At 58.3% G+C, this 15,117-nt stretch overlaps 1 protein-coding gene across 3 annotated transcripts in view; it reads right to left on the reverse strand.

The window, feature by feature from the left end:
• PLXNA1 (plexin A1) overlaps positions 1-14,273 on the reverse strand; it is a 121,747-nt gene extending 107,474 nt beyond the window's left edge. For 2 of the 3 annotated variants that reach the window (XM_065642996.1, XM_065642994.1), the window contains exon 1: positions 14,186-14,273. The gene's annotated coding sequence lies outside the window, so the exon portion shown is untranslated. Of the gene's footprint in view, positions 1-12,062; positions 12,137-14,185 lie in introns of those variants that run through there. The other variant, XM_065642995.1, reaches the window with a different exon arrangement.
• Between the last annotated feature and the right edge of the window lie 844 nt (positions 14,274-15,117).

Raw genomic sequence — 15,117 nt, forward strand, 5'->3', positions numbered from 1 at the left:
GAGGAAAACACATCCCTAGGGAGGACACCACGGGAGCCTGCAAGATGCTGAGGACAATCCCCTGGTCACAGACGGTCATGCACAGGCGCTGTCACATGCTTTGTCCCACCATCTGAGCCTCAACCACCAGCCTCCTCCAAGGACCACCACCCTGCCCTGCCCTCTGCCCAAACTGCTTGGGAAGAGCAGCTGCTGCCCGAGCCAGCCTGCAGCTGCTGGCTGGAGCGGACCAGCACACTCCATCAGTGACACGACCCAAGGGAATAACAGGAAGATGTTCCAGGGGAGGGTCAGGTTGGACATTAGAAAAAGGTTCTTCACGCAGAGGGTGCTGGACACTGGAACAGGCTCCCCAGGGAGTTGTCACAACCCCAAGACTGGCAGTGTTCAAGAAGAGACTGGACAACGTCCTCAGACACACAGTGTGAACTGTGGGGTGTCCTGTGCAGGGACAGGAGTTGGACTCGATGATCCTTGTGGGTCCCTTCCAATACAAGACATCCTGCGATCATATGATCCCCGGCAACTTGGCGATGCACCCCAGCACACCTACCGCATACAAACACCTCGATGGGGCACAGCTAGCCCCAACCTGCTTTTAAGACCACCAGCAGCACCAAAGCATTAGCCGGGGATGGCTGCTAACAAACTGCAAGAGGAGCCCACCAGCTTTGCTGCCTCTGTCCCGCCCCGTGGCAGCACTGGGCGCACATGCAAAGCCCCAGTTTGCAGGAAGCACAGCCCGAGCCCCTGCACAGAGGATGGACCTTTTAAAGGAGCTGGGAGAGCCGAGAGCCTGGCACGCTGCCTGCCGCCCCTGCCACCTGCCTGCCTGACAAAGCCCAGGAGGGCGCTGGGCAGGAGACGGCGGGGGGAGCGAGCGGGCACGGCAAGGAGAAGCACGTCCTTCTGGCATTTATACGCATTAAGGAATGCGGGGCCAATCATCAGGCAGTCGGCTTGAGAGGCGCTGGAGGGACGAGGGGGCACAGGCAGGGAGGATGGAGAGCTCTGCACGCTGCTGTGCCACAGCTGGGCCTTGGTAATACAGCGCGGCAAGGAGGCAGCCAAAAATCCACATCTGTGTGACCTTTGCATCCCTGGCAGCGGGGAGATGGCTGCAGGGAGCCAAGGCAGACAGCTCGGCAGTGCCTTGGTTGCATCCCAGTCCCTATAGCCTGGAGAATGGGAGGCTGAGGGGTGACATCCTCACTCTCAACAACTGCCTGAAAGGAGCTTGGAGCCAGGGGGGGTCGGGCTCTGCTCCCCAGGAACAAGCGCCAGGACCAGAGGAAACGGCCTCAAGTTGCGCCAGGGGAGGTTGAGGTTGGATCTGGGGAACAATTTCTTCCCCAAAGGGCTGTGGGGCATTGGAACAGGCTGCCCAGGGTAGTGCTGGAGTCACCATCCCTGGAGGGGCTGGACAGACGGAGATGAGGTTCTCAGGGACACGGGTTAGTGCCAGGGGTGGGGGAACGGTTGGACTCAATGATCTTCAGGGTCACTTCCAACCAAACTGATTCTGTGATTCCATCTTTTCCAACCCCTCCACAGGCACAAGCACCCCTGGGTAATGTGGGTTTGTGCAAACCCCCCCTGCCAGCACGGAGCCCATCCCAGTGACACCATCACAACCCATGCACCCAACGCAGAACCATCGCTCCCAAGGTCCACGGCTGGGATAGGAGCTCAGCCCGCAGTTCCCCACCTCAGCCACGGCAGATAAGCCGCTCGAAAAGCCAGAGAAAGGAGGAGAACCTCCCTCTCCTTACCGCCCATCTCTGAGTCAGCAGGGATAACCTGGGGCAGGATCCCAGGGAGTGGCTCGGGGAGGAAATATTGCCAGTGGTGACAGCGCGGCTCTGCCAGCACCCCAGATCGCACAGGGCTGTGTGACCCACCAGCCAGGCCCCATACACACCTTGGGGGGCTTCGCCATCACCATCTGGACCATACAGTACCCTGACATCCCATAGGGCATCCTTCAGTTCTGCTGCCCCCCTTCCCAAGCCAAGGAGCCAGCTGGGGAGATGTCAGAGGGAAGGGAGAGGCTTTTTCCTCCCCTTCTCCTGCTTCCAGCAAACATGAAACCTTCCCTTCCCAGGGCAAGCCCAGCCCCAGCCATCCCTGCAGACCTGCCGGCTACACTGGGCCCCAGCGCATGAGAAGCCTCCGGGGAGACCTTATTGCGCCTTTCAGTGCTTAAAAGGGGCCGATAAGAAAGATGGGAACAGACCTTTTAGCAGAGTCTGTTGTGATAGGACAAGGGGTGATGGTTTTAAACTAAAGGAGAGGAGATTCAGGCCAGACGTGTGGAAGAAATTTTTTGCAATGAGGGTGGTGAGAGCCTGGCCCAGGTTGGCCAGAGAGGTGGTGGATGAACCATCCCTGGAGACATCCCAGGCCAGGCTGGACGGGGCTCTGAGCAACCTGAGCTGGTGCAGATGTCCCTGCTCATGGCAGGGGGGGCACTGGATGAACTGGGAAGGTCCCTCCCAACCCAAACTATTCCATGATTGGGCAAAGCCTCCACACCACTTCTGTTTCAGGGAGTAGGAGAGCCAGAGGTCAGGATGTGGGGCTTAGAAAGGCCTACATGAGACTGACAAATTAACGTAGGGAACTGCTACTCAGGAGCCAGAGCATGAACACAGCGAGGCAGAGCTGTGGTGAGCACAGAGACGACATTCTGCTGAGCTCGGCCAAAATTTCTGCTCCTAAAGACACGTTAGCAGCAACACCTTATCCTAGTGCCCTGACACCAGCGGGGGTTTTGTCCTGTCCTGCTTGAAACCATCAGTAGCAATTATTACCAAAAAAAAAAAAAAAAAAGTAGGAATGGTTAGTTTGTCTGCTTTCTTCAGGATTAAATGATGTGGGTACTTCAGACTTGGATCAAATTAAAGCGGGGTCCAACCCCCAGCGGTTGGGGGCGGCAGGCAACCCTGCACCGGAGCAGCTCCCTGCCCACGGGAGCAACAGCACAGGGTCCAAAGGGCATTTCCCTCCCGTCACACCACCTCCACCTCCGCCAGAGAGGTCATAGTACAGCTAACGGCACGGCAGCTCCTCCGCTGGTATGCACTTTAAACCATGAGGCACCCGAACCCCCCAGGGCTGCACCCAAATACCATCTCACCCCAGGTAGGACCCACGTGCAAGTGCCACTCGGAACCAAGACCTGCACTGTGCACACCACGGTCCCAAAGCATGGAAAACCCCAAGCAGACACCCTGGAGCCAAGCCCAGCCCTGAAACAGCCTGCAATAAAATAATAGATACCTCAAGCCCGGATGCACGCGTGCCAACTTGGAGAGTAGGACCAAAAATACACCCCATTTCACTTGCCTGGATGGCAAGAGATGCAGCACAGAGCATCCTGCAGCACAGAGCACTCCCACGCAGGGCTGGGGGTTTTCCACGCACACACACACATATACACACAGGCACAAACATATAGGAGGAAACCTGCCGCCAGAAACAAAGCAATTGCGCAAGCGCCAAATCCGCCCCAGCTCCTTTCATCCCACGCCAGAAAGGACGTTTGCACACGGTTTCACCTCAAAAGTGGCCGCGCCGAGACGGTCACAGCTGCTGCGTGACCTGGATGGAGCTGCACGCCTCGTCCCAGCCAACACTCCTGCACCCTGACTTCAAAAGAGCCTTTCATCAAAAAGCCATGGGCTTGCCCCATAAATGCCCGAGTCCCACTTGCGCGCTGCAAAAGAGGTGGCAAGGGGCCCGCAGCGTTCATCCCCCGAGAAACCTGAGTGTGGGATGGCAGATCACGCTTTGGGAAAATAATCATCACTTTTGAGAGCAGAAAGCATGAGTACTGGGATGGAAAAACTAACCTTAAAAGGCAAAGACTGGACAGAGCGTTAAGGACCAGCTCTCCACTCGTCCAGGCAGCAAGTCCAGAGCACTGGCAGATGCCGAGTCAGCACAGGCGGTGAGGATACAAAGCAGCAGCCCTTGCAGAAGCAGCTGAAGATGGGATGTCAAACACGCTGACGAGCACAGAGATGCACATCTGGCACCCACAGACCCCCCTGCCATCCCCACTCCTGCATCACCAGGACCCCAGTGAGCTCACATTGCCCACAGCGCATCCCCGGGAGGAGCCCTGCGGGAGTCCCAGGCGGGTCTGCACCCCTAGGGTTAGAGAAAGCATCATTTTGTCTTGGAGAGAAGCTGCTCTCCAGCTGTGGGATGAGGTCTGCAAACTGTCCCAGGAGCTTTACAGTCTTGCACTTTGCAAGGGAGGCTGGAAGAGTGAAGAAATGGGATCGAAAATCCCCATATAACCAACCCCCAAAAGGAAAAATGGCATTTAGCGGGTCTTTACCTGCAATCTCTCCAAGTCACTCGCTGCTCTCAGCCCTAGGAGAAGGGACCGGCTCCATTTTCAAATGCCTGAGCTGCTGAGCTGCCAGTAATTAGCAAAAGGGAGAGGGAGATTATCTGGGGGGGGGGGGAGGAGAAAAGCCCACAGGCCACAGGAGAGTCAGCCTCACCATACAGCTGGTGTATTTTTAGGTTCATCTGCCTGGGAAAAGCCTTGCAACAATGAGGAAAGGCTGGTGGTGGTACCGAGTTAGAGCTGCGCTACATATGCAATCGCCTGCAACAAGGCTAAACTTTAACTCCTTCCTTCACCGCACACAGTCATTAAAAACTATTGAGCCGTTGTCTCTCTCCCTAGCAGGCGAGCTAAATCATTACAAATCTTATCCCTGGCTCGAACCACACCCTGATGAAATCAACGGTGAGCTCCGAAGCTGCCCAGCTCCAATCTCCATTCCTACCCCCTGCATCAGGAATATCTTTAGCATCTTCACAGGCAGGGGCTGAGGACCCTGTCCCGTCCTGCAGCACATGTGGGCACAGCAGCTTCCACCCCTGCCCTGCAAGGATCTTCTGGGCAAGGAATTCCACCTCTTCTGTCCTGAAAAACATGACGAGCAGAAGCAGCCACCTACTGCCCAAGGGATTCAAGAAGAAACTTGACCCTCAGCAAAAAAGGGCATAAAAGAATAAGGAGCAAGGAAATTAAATAGCATTTCTCAAGCACGCAATTCCCCTTCCCCGGTCCTCTGTGAGAAGTGACATCACGCCAGGGAGAACAGCTCTGGGGTCACCACGTGCTCTCACCACCAAGAGGCTGCACGCTGCTCTGCGGAGAGCTGTTCCCAAATGGGATTCACCAGCATTTCCGAGGTGGAAACGCCGGCTTCCCCCAACTGACTGCCCCAAGGCACAGAGGCACACAAAGAAGTCTCAGCGGGTCCTGCCCAGGATGGCTTGTCCACGCTGTGGAAACCAGGCATGGATTGGGACCTTAAACATGTTCTCCAACTCCACTCAGCTATTCCAGAAGTGCAAGGCTGTCCTCTGGACTCGATGATCTTAAGGGTCTCTTAAACCAAAATGGTTCTATGATTCTATCCTATTCTCACAACTCATCTGGGTATTGAAGTCCCTGTAGGGACCACACAAAGATTGCCAAGAGGCTTTCGATATGAAACGTAAAAGCTGGATGTGTACTTCCCAGGAGGAGAGCGCACCCCATCCTTCACTTGAGCTCCTACAGCAGAAGGAAAAATACAAAGACCTGGACCGAGCAATGCCTGGGATGGAAACCAAGGCGCAGCCCATGGCTGACCATCCACAGAGGACACAGCCTGCTGTCTCCCCATCCTGCTTCAAAACATTTGTCCATCAGCACATACGGAGCAAAACGCCTCACCCCAGACCCCTCTGCACCTCTCGTCACACCGCAGACCCTGACCCAAGGCGCCAGGACCACAACTTCCTATTCTCAACACCCGGGCCAGCTCAAGGCTTCACACTCCAGACTGATGTGAATTTTGCCACCTCGACCGGGACCAATCAACAACATTTTCTTCCCAGATTCAGAGCAAAGAAGTCCAGACCAAGTCTCCTGAAGGCCACCTTCCACCTTGGCTTTGGCTCATGCACTCCAGACGCTGGTTCTCACATCCCATCTGTCCATTGCCCTACGTAAATGATCCAAACACCAGCCCTGCTGGCAGAGGTCACCTGGGTACAGCTGGACCTGCAGAAACACAGAAGGTCACATACAAGCCAGGTTTCCCAACAGCCGGAAAAGTCCAACAAGAGGTCCTCCAACCACCAGCATCTTTCCCTTGTCTGATCTCCCTCCTTGTGGCACAACACATTGCTCCTCGCTCCCAAACTCCGCATCCTCCACCGGGCCAGTGCAGCCACGAACACAAGCCGATGACCTGACTCTCTCCAGATCAATGTCCCTTGTCCAGCCCGGCTCTCCAGGCTGAGTTTTCCCTTCTCCAATCTATGCACACACCTCCTGACCATCTCCACAAGGCCAGTGGCAGAGCTGCGCTTCCCCAAAACCTCCGAGGGAACCCGGGGAGCTCCCCTTTGCAAGGACGCACCCCCACAGGAGGCTCCCTGGCTGCTGGACTCTGGGGCTGGGGTTTAATCTGAAATTCCTGACCTCCTGCCCGGCCCCCAACGCTGACACCGGCGCTCGCACCGTCACGTAGCGAGCTGAACACGACTGAGTTAGTTCCGATTAAAACAGACCACAAAACTTCTCCAGACAAGGTTCCCCCAGCTAAAGCCCAAGCTGTACCTGCCTTTCCTTCCCCCCAACCTCCCGTCTTTCCCTTCCTGCCATCCCGGTCATGCTGCCCTGAGAACCAGCAGCTGGAATTGGCTCAGGTCCCAGCTCCGCTTTGCCTGCAGAGGTCCCAGCTCAGCACGGCCCCACGTTTTATTTGCTCAAGGTAGGGCAGCGAGACAGCTGGGGAGCTTAGTGGAACCTCACTCAGCAGCGAGGGGAAGAGGCCGAAAGCTTCCTCACAACAACCACCACAGGGGAAACTGTGCCCCGAGACACTGACGGGGGCTTCATCCGCAGCATGATGGGTGCAGGGCATCCGATAAAAAGTTCACATTGGACATCAGGAAAAGGTTCTTCACGCAGAGGGTGCTGGACACTGGAACAGGCTCCCCAGGGAGGTGTCACGGCCCCAAGCCTGACAGTGCTCAAGAAGAGACTGGACAACACCCTCAGACACACGGTGTGAATTTTGGGGTTGTCCTGTGCAGGGACAGGAGTTGGACTCGATGATCCTTGTGGGTCTCTTCCAACTCGGGACGTTCTATGACTCCACGAGCGTGGGTGCAGCAAGGCAGCCTCTCCTCCCTGCAGATCCTGGCTGCAGCCCCAGCCCGCGCTGCGCTGCTACGGCTGACGGTCTCACAAGACCCCAACAGGCACCGGCGTCGCGGATCTGCCTGTTCACCGCAAAAACCGAGAGGAGGCGGCTGCCTGTGCTGGGAGGGTTGTCCAAGCACCGCTGCCAAAAATCCACTTTCTGCTAATGAAGGTGGCTGGATGGCGGCTCCAGCGAGTGCCGTCACCCCATGGAGAGCCAGGAGCCGAGCAAGGCACGCCCAGCCAGCCAAAAGACCCCCTGGCACAGGCGCATCCCTCCCTCCCGCCTCGCCCCCCACGCCAGCACGAGGCTGTGGGGAGCAGGACCTGTCCCGCGTGTGCCGGTGAGCCCGTGGGCACCGCCGTGCCGACAATCAGGAACAGCAGCGGGTGTCGGTGGAAGCTGGGGCTGCCGGTGGCGTCACGGGCTCGGCAGCGGCTCTCCTTCGGAAGCGGCGCTGCCTTCCTGCCTTCCTCCTCCCCCATTTCTGACCGATGACATCAGCCTGAAAAAAAACAGGTTCTTGACTTTCAGAAGGGCTCGTCAGGCCGATTCTGGTCCCGCCGGAGAGAGGAGAGCCCCTGTGACTCCAGGAAGGATGGAGCCATCCAGGAGCCGGACCCCGAGATATGCAGCCTCAGGCAGGGATCCTGCCAGCACTTCTAGGAATAAAAAACACCGAGGAGGAGATGGGGGTGGAGGGGACACAATGCTGCGGTGCTGAGGAACGGATTTTAAGTGTTTTACGGTTACGGAGGCCTCAGCAGCTGTAAGCTTGAGCACACACCCTGGCTCTGCCACCGCTCAGGTACAAAGCAGCCTGACCCACCGAGCACAAAAACCAAAACCCAGGGGCAGCTCCTGGACCCCTCCGGCTCCCAGAGACTGACAGCAAGTCCTCAGGCTGGCCAAAACAACAAGACGGGGCTTAACACCGCCCAGCAAACCCTTCCGAGGGCCACAGGGCTGGACTCGGACCAGCAAGGAATACGATTCTGCGAAACATCCTGCCCACCGGCCAAGCTCGAGGATTATTTTTAAACTCCTAAAATATTTTTGGGTTTTCCTCTTCCCCTGTTGAAACCAACAGTCTGCACAGGAAGAGCGAAGCAGCCTCCCATCCACAGAGCACGGCCACACGCACAAAGCAAACAACTTATTGCCATTATAATTACCTGCGATGTTATCGGCGGCTCTGACGGGGTCGGCATTCGCAGAAGGAAACGTGGTTTTTACATCACGTCGCTGGAAAGGCGAGACCATCCTTCCTCCCACCCTGCCCGAGGGGTTGGCCACCCGCTTGCACCCACACGACGTTAACGGGGGGGAGTGGAAAACAGTGGAAAACGGGGCTACATCACGCAGGAAATTTCTCCCCGCGACACAAGCACCGGCAGGAATCTGCCTATCCTCTCACCAGGGATTTACCTCTGCAAGAGCGTGAATATTTTGACACACAAGCAGCTGCTTAACTAAGCGCATAAAGCAAAGGGACTCACCGAGCTCCTACAATGATGCTGAGATTTACCTGGATGGGGGTAGCGCCGGTGGCGTCCGGGTCCCGATCCTCTGCGATAGCAGAGGATCGGGACCCGGACGCCACCGGCGCTACCCCAGAGAGGTTTGGAGCATCCCAGTTGGTAACGGTAGAAAACCAGCCCTGCTCCTAACCCTTCACGCACCAGACCGCAGCTCTACGCCACCAAACTCCCAAGAAAACGCAAATCGCTCGACATTTATCAGTTCAAAACACCCGTGCAATTAGCGAGATTTTTTTTTTTTTTTCTCCCTCCAGTATAATTATATACATTTTAATGCAATTACCACCCCTGTATTTTGTACATTAAACAGTAGGCAACCGAAGGAAGAGAGAGGCTTTATTTTTCTTGGCTTGCCTTCCTGAAAATAATAGTATGTTGCAAAACAGCTCCGGCAGAAGGGCTTATCTTCACCAGAGAAAGAGGGGGAGCAGATGGAAAAAGGGAAGGGGGAAGGAAGCATCTCCCGAAGGGAAAGCACAGATTGCAGTGTCCCTCCTCGCTGCCCTCGCCCTCCGGTCCTTACACGTACCTACACCTGGAAATCATCCCCGATTGCAGGGGCAGGACTCGGAAACAGCCTCAGGCTCCGTCCTCTACTGCCAACAGAAAGGAAAACCAAATCAAGCAAATGGTTCTCGGTTACTCAACCCCCGAAGCCGGGGTCATTAGCCAGATTAAAGCTCCCGAGCTCCGGATAGCAAAGTGCAGCTAAACTGCCCGAATTGGATTATTACCGCTCCTGGGTCTCCGTGCCAAGTCGGCCAGCGGATTGTGGGATGCTCGAGATGGGGAGGCGGGCGTCGAGCCCTGGGGACGATCTGCTGGGGAGGCGGAGGGGACATGGGGAGGAGATGGTCCCTGCATGGCAGGTCGCCCAGAGCCCTGCAGCCTGTCCCCACGTCCCCGCCATGCCCTCACCCCAGGCACTTTCTCCAGTGAAAGCTCTCACAAGCTCAGCTCAAGGAGCAAAGAGGATCGCGCAGCTTTGCTTGCACCCGAATCGACCCCAGAGATAACAAATGTCTGCGATTCAGGTGACAAACAGGGGGACCAGGACACCGCAGCCCACGGGGCCAGGGTGAACTCAGGTCCTGTCATGGCAAACCACCCCTCACCATAGGAATGCCAGGGTCACCCAAAATAGTCCATCTTGCACCATGCAAGGAGGCTTCAGAAGAAGAGAGGTGCAAAAGTGCTTGCAGAGCGCAAGCCTGACAGTCTGGATGTGGAGTTTGCACACCAGCAACAAGGAGGAGGCTTGCCAAGCCTTAGCTACAGGGAAAATAAACTTTTAAATGTTTTGAATTCAGAGTTTTAAGTGGTGGCTTCCACCTGGAACAAGGGCTGGAGGCAGCCACGGGATGCCAGGGAAGCAAGGCAAACAAGGACACTGCCCCGTGCCCGGCCGCGCTCAGACGAGCCGGTGGGAAACGTGTGTTTTGGCTACACAACATGCCAAGCACAGGGGAGACGAGCCTGTCTGACCATGCGTGGCAAGGAAACCATCAGGATTTATCGGCTGGAGCTTTTCTCCTCCGTGATGCACAAGATGTTTGCTCGAACTTGGCTTCCAAGCGCAGCTGGAGGATCATGCTGGGGTATCTACGTGGCTTCCACGCTGCATCCTGGCCAGGAGAATAAGAGGGGTATGGCTGAGGCTGCAGGTCAGAGACGCTGTCAGAACACGTGTTCTCACCACATACCATCGATCTGTAGTGGCGCGTTCCCCATAGCACTGCCCAGAACATGCCACGGGCTACAGCCCCAGAACAAGCTGGTTGTCTCCACCAAACCAGCCACCGCAGAGCTGGACAGAAGCAAACATTCGCTCCTGCCCAGTTCACGTGGGAATGCAGCACCCAGCGCCTTACTGGGAAAAGGGGCTCCAGCCCAAACCCAAGAGGGGTAAGGGATTGGGACCGTGCTAAACCAACCTCCCCATCCCTCATGATTCCCAGCCCTTGGGCATTCCTCCACACGTTCAGAACACCACCGAGCCGTTCACCAGCTCAACACTGGCCAGGAGCCCTCTGCCCACTGGTGTCTTCAACGTAGCACCCAAGTATCTAAAGAAAAAAATTTGGAGGAGGCATCAATGGATCACAGAGAGCAGCAACCCGAAATCTCCAAGCATATATCCCACCAGCCCAGGTCAGTGTGAAATCCAAGCTTACAGGCAGCAAGGATGATATTTGAGTATTTGGTTGGGGTGACCACACAGAGAAACGGCAGCCCCGCCACAGCCCTGCCTCTTCCAAGGTCCACCTTCCTTCTGCTGTGCCAGGAGCACTAAAAAACGTGACTGACCCACCACTGCAGACACAAATGACCACAGCACCGAAACACTCCACACCGAGGCAGTCGACAAAGCCCCACGGGATGCAGCAGAAGCCTGATGCTGTGAGCAGGCTGCCCTCGGGTTGCAGGGAGTTGGCAGAGCCAGCACCGGGATCTCCTGCCCCGAAATTCCTGGCTCTCGCGGTGGTGGGTGCTCCAGCCGAGAGCACGGCAGGCAGCAACAAAGGCCCTGACCCACACTCAGCCCAGAGAATAAACACAAACAAGTTTCCTCCGCTAAGTCCGATCCCAGGGCTGGATCCTTCCCTTTGTTCAACGGATGTTGAACGCAGCGAATCCACCGAAATAAATCGCCCGGCGTGACACCTCCACCCGGGGAGCGGGGCAGGGGCTGGCCCCGGCTGCTGTGGGATGGAGGAGGGGAGGCAGCCCTGCCAGCACGCAGCAGCGCCGCTTTTATTACCCTCTTCCATTTCGGCTGCGCAAGGCTCCGGCGAAACAGCGCTCGCCCGGAGCCGCCGGCGTGGCCCTCGGTCTCTGCCGGAGTTTGTTTATCTCTGGCAGGGCCCTGCGCCTCGCACGGGAAAACGGCTTTGTGTGCTGGAGAGGCGCAAGGGCTCTTCTCCTCGGCTCCGTGTGCAGCTCGGGCGTGCAGGAAGGCAGATGCCTGCGCTTCGCTCTAAATCCAGTGCATCTACTAAAAAATAATATAAGCCACGAGAGAGGAAAACTCTTGCTGGTGCCGCTATTGCCACGCTAACAAAAACAACACCACCGAAACTTTAATCTCCAGGGTACCAGCTGCAGAAAGCTCAGCCACCCAACGGTGCCGGAGCCAGCCAGCCCCCGGCGCTGCCGCCCCGCAGCCCCTGGGGAAGCGGCACATCCAGGCTCACGGCTCTCGGAGCAGCGAAGCCACGGGCGGATGGGAAGCACCGGATCCCAGTCTCTCCTTCCCCGCACGATCGGGTATTTTAAATCCAAACTTCCTTACCAGCCTTCCTCACGACCCCGTGCTGCCGCGCTGCTGCCGGCGCCGGCATCCACCGGCACCGACAGACCGTGCCACGGCGAGCGGCAAAAACCTTCCACCCTCGCAGCCGCTTAAGAATTTATCTGTGCATCTCCCAGAGGCTTCTGCCCTGCTGCTTTTCCTTGGCTTCTCCACCTTTCCACCCGGCTCGGTCACCAGTGTCTTGAGAGAGAGACATCGAGTCACTCATTTTACCCACTGAGTATATACAAAAGACCCTGAGATTGTTCAGGAAGCAATTAGCCGCTGTTCAGAGGAAAATGGTGTTTTCAAATGGATAACCTTTGATGTAGTCAATAGCCTCGGCTCCTCTTTTTTTTTCCTCCTTTTTTTTTTCCTTGCAGCCACGCACAATAGAAATAGAAAAAAAAAAATAAAAGAAATCCAGCAAAAGGCTGGTAATTCCCCCCCGATACAGCCCTCGCTCAGCAAAAAGGGATTTTCTCGCAAGCTGGAGGAAAAGCAGCTTCAGAAAGGCAGCTCATCTGCCCAACTTTTCTCCCTTCCGTGTCCCAGAGCATACGAGAAGGATCATGAATGTTCATCCCCCCGTTAGCAGGTTCTGCTTTTGTTTTGTCCTCCCCAAAGGAGGAGGAAGGGGGGAGCTAACAAGTGAGGTTAATGCTTGTCTTTTCTCTCCCATCCATCTCCTCTTTAACCAGTGACCTTCATGTTAAGCCCTGTTTACACACCAGCCCCCTTCCCTGGCTCCCCCCACCCCAGCGCTCAGCCAGGGGCAGAAGAAAGAATTTCCCCACAAGGAGGACAAGGGAGAAGAAGGGATTTTGGGATTTATTTCAGCATGCCACTGAGATTTTGCAAATCCCTCCCTGCTCGCACGCCGGAGCTGCCGTGTGTGTTTGCAGGGCAGAAATGGGAAAGCAAGAGGGGATAAGGGACACCAAACGTGCAGCCCAGCTTCATTTGCCACCTTCCACGTTAATATCGGAGACGGCGGGCGCACAGCGGGCACACAGCCCCGCACACAGGTATCGCAGCCGCCCACGCCTCGCTCGGAGAGGTGCCCAGGCTCTGCGAAACTACAACACGATCACAATAGTAACGACGGTACCGAGGGCGACGGCAGCCATCCCACCGAGCGCCCTGCAAACCCGAGCCGGCTGCTGGGGAAAGGGAAACGCGGGGAGAACGGCGGCTCTGCGGGTGTCGGGGCGAGCCCAGCCTGGACGCCGCGCACCGCGCCCCTGCGGGATGCGAAGAAGCGGGGATGGCAGCGCAGATGTGGGGCAGGGAGGATGCGGGGATGTGAAGATGGGGGGATGGATGCGGGATGCAAAGAAGCGCGGACGGCAGCGCAGATATGGGGCAGGGGGGATGCGGGGATGGCGGCGGGGATGCGAGCACAGACGTGAGGCAGCGCGATGCGGGATGGCAGCGCGGATGCAGGGCAGGGCGGATGCGGGGATCCAAAGCGGCGAGCCCCGGGAAAGGCTGCGCCCGGCTCATGTCTCCAGCGGTACCGGACTCGGGTGGGCAACGGGGCGGTGGGCTCGCCGGGGAAGCAAACCCCGCCGAGAGCCGGGGCTGCAGGGAGGAGGGAGGCGGCCAGCCCCGCCAGGAGGCACCCCCGGCCCCGGCACCCCGCGGAACGGCCCGGCCCGAGGGGATCGGAGCAGAGAGGCGGCCCCCGCCCGGTCCAGCCCGCACCTGCCCGGTCCCCAGCACCCCGCTGCGAAACCAGCGCTGGGCGTGGGGTGGATAAAGAACAAGGTTCGGTCCTCGCTGGGTTTTTGTCCCCCCCGCGGGAGGCGGCTCCCGCAGCCGCGCTCCCGGAGCCGCGGGGCGCAATGCGGGGCTGGCCCGGGGCGGCAGCAGCGCGGCGCCGGCCCGGCCCAGCCCAGCCCAGCCCAGCCCGGCCGCCCCCACGACGGGCCGCCGCTGCCCTGCCCGGGCCAGCCCCCGTTTCTCCGCCACCGTGGGGTTTTTTTGTTGGTGGGGTTTTTTTTTGGGGGGGGGGGGGGGTGGGAGGGCAACAAAGCCAAACCCGCGTATTTCTAACAAATCAACCGATCGGGCGCATAAAGGCACGCGCCGCGGAGGAAAGTTGCACCCGGGTTACTCACGGCTCCGGTCCCCGCTCGCCTCCGCCGTGCCAGCCATAATTGCATTCCACACCGAGCCGCCCGCCGGGCCGTCGCCGCCGCGTCCTCCTCCTCCTCCTCCTCCTCCTCCGCCGCCGCCTCCGCAGCCGCCTCCCCCCGCCGCCGCCCGGGGCTCCGCGCCCGCCTCGCTCGCGCCGCCGCCGCTGCCCCGCATGAATGGGACGGCGGCGCGCGGGGCCCCGACGGAACGCCGCCCGCCGCGCGCCCCCGCCGCCGCGCGCACGCGCACGCCCGCCCGCAACCGGGAGGGGAAGCGGGAGCGGCCGCGCGCCGCCTGCAGGGGGCGCCCGAGGGAGCGGAGAGGGGGCGGAGCCGCCCCGCCCTCCGCCTGTTCTTAAAAGGGCGATGCCGCGCAAGGCGGGAGGTGGGGGGCGGCTTAAAGCGGCTGTGGTGCAGTGGAGACTGGGGACCCCACGAAACGCGACCGGCAGTGGGGGGGGCCGGGACCCACCTGGGGCGAAGCAGCGCGGGTGGGGGGTCCTCGCCGGCCTCTCCTCTGCAGCTCACGGCGGCGCTTCGTTCCGCGAGGGTGCCCGTTCAGCATCTTTCCACGGGCCCCACATCCACTCTGCCTAAAAATAAAAGTACGAAGGGGAAAAAAAATAATAAAAGCCATAAAAAAATACTAGGTGGGGGCATGAGGGGGGGAAATCTGTATTTTTTTTAAGTACAGTCGGTGCCTGCCACTTTTGTCACCTTCATTCTCCCACCCCTGAGCTCTCTCCCTCGCTTTTCCCTCACACCACCCTGGCCACAGCTTCCCTTCCCGGGGGCAGCGATGTCCCCCTGCCTGCCCCAGGACACCACAGCCCTGTGCAAGGCGTCCTGCGTGTTTGTGTAGGCCCTACAGGAATGCTCCTTCATCTCTCAGTTGGGAAAGGACCACAAGGGCC

This window comes from Caloenas nicobarica, chromosome 11 (assembly GCF_036013445.1).
Source record: "Caloenas nicobarica isolate bCalNic1 chromosome 11, bCalNic1.hap1, whole genome shotgun sequence".
Taxonomy (NCBI): Eukaryota; Metazoa; Chordata; class Aves; order Columbiformes; family Columbidae; genus Caloenas; species Caloenas nicobarica.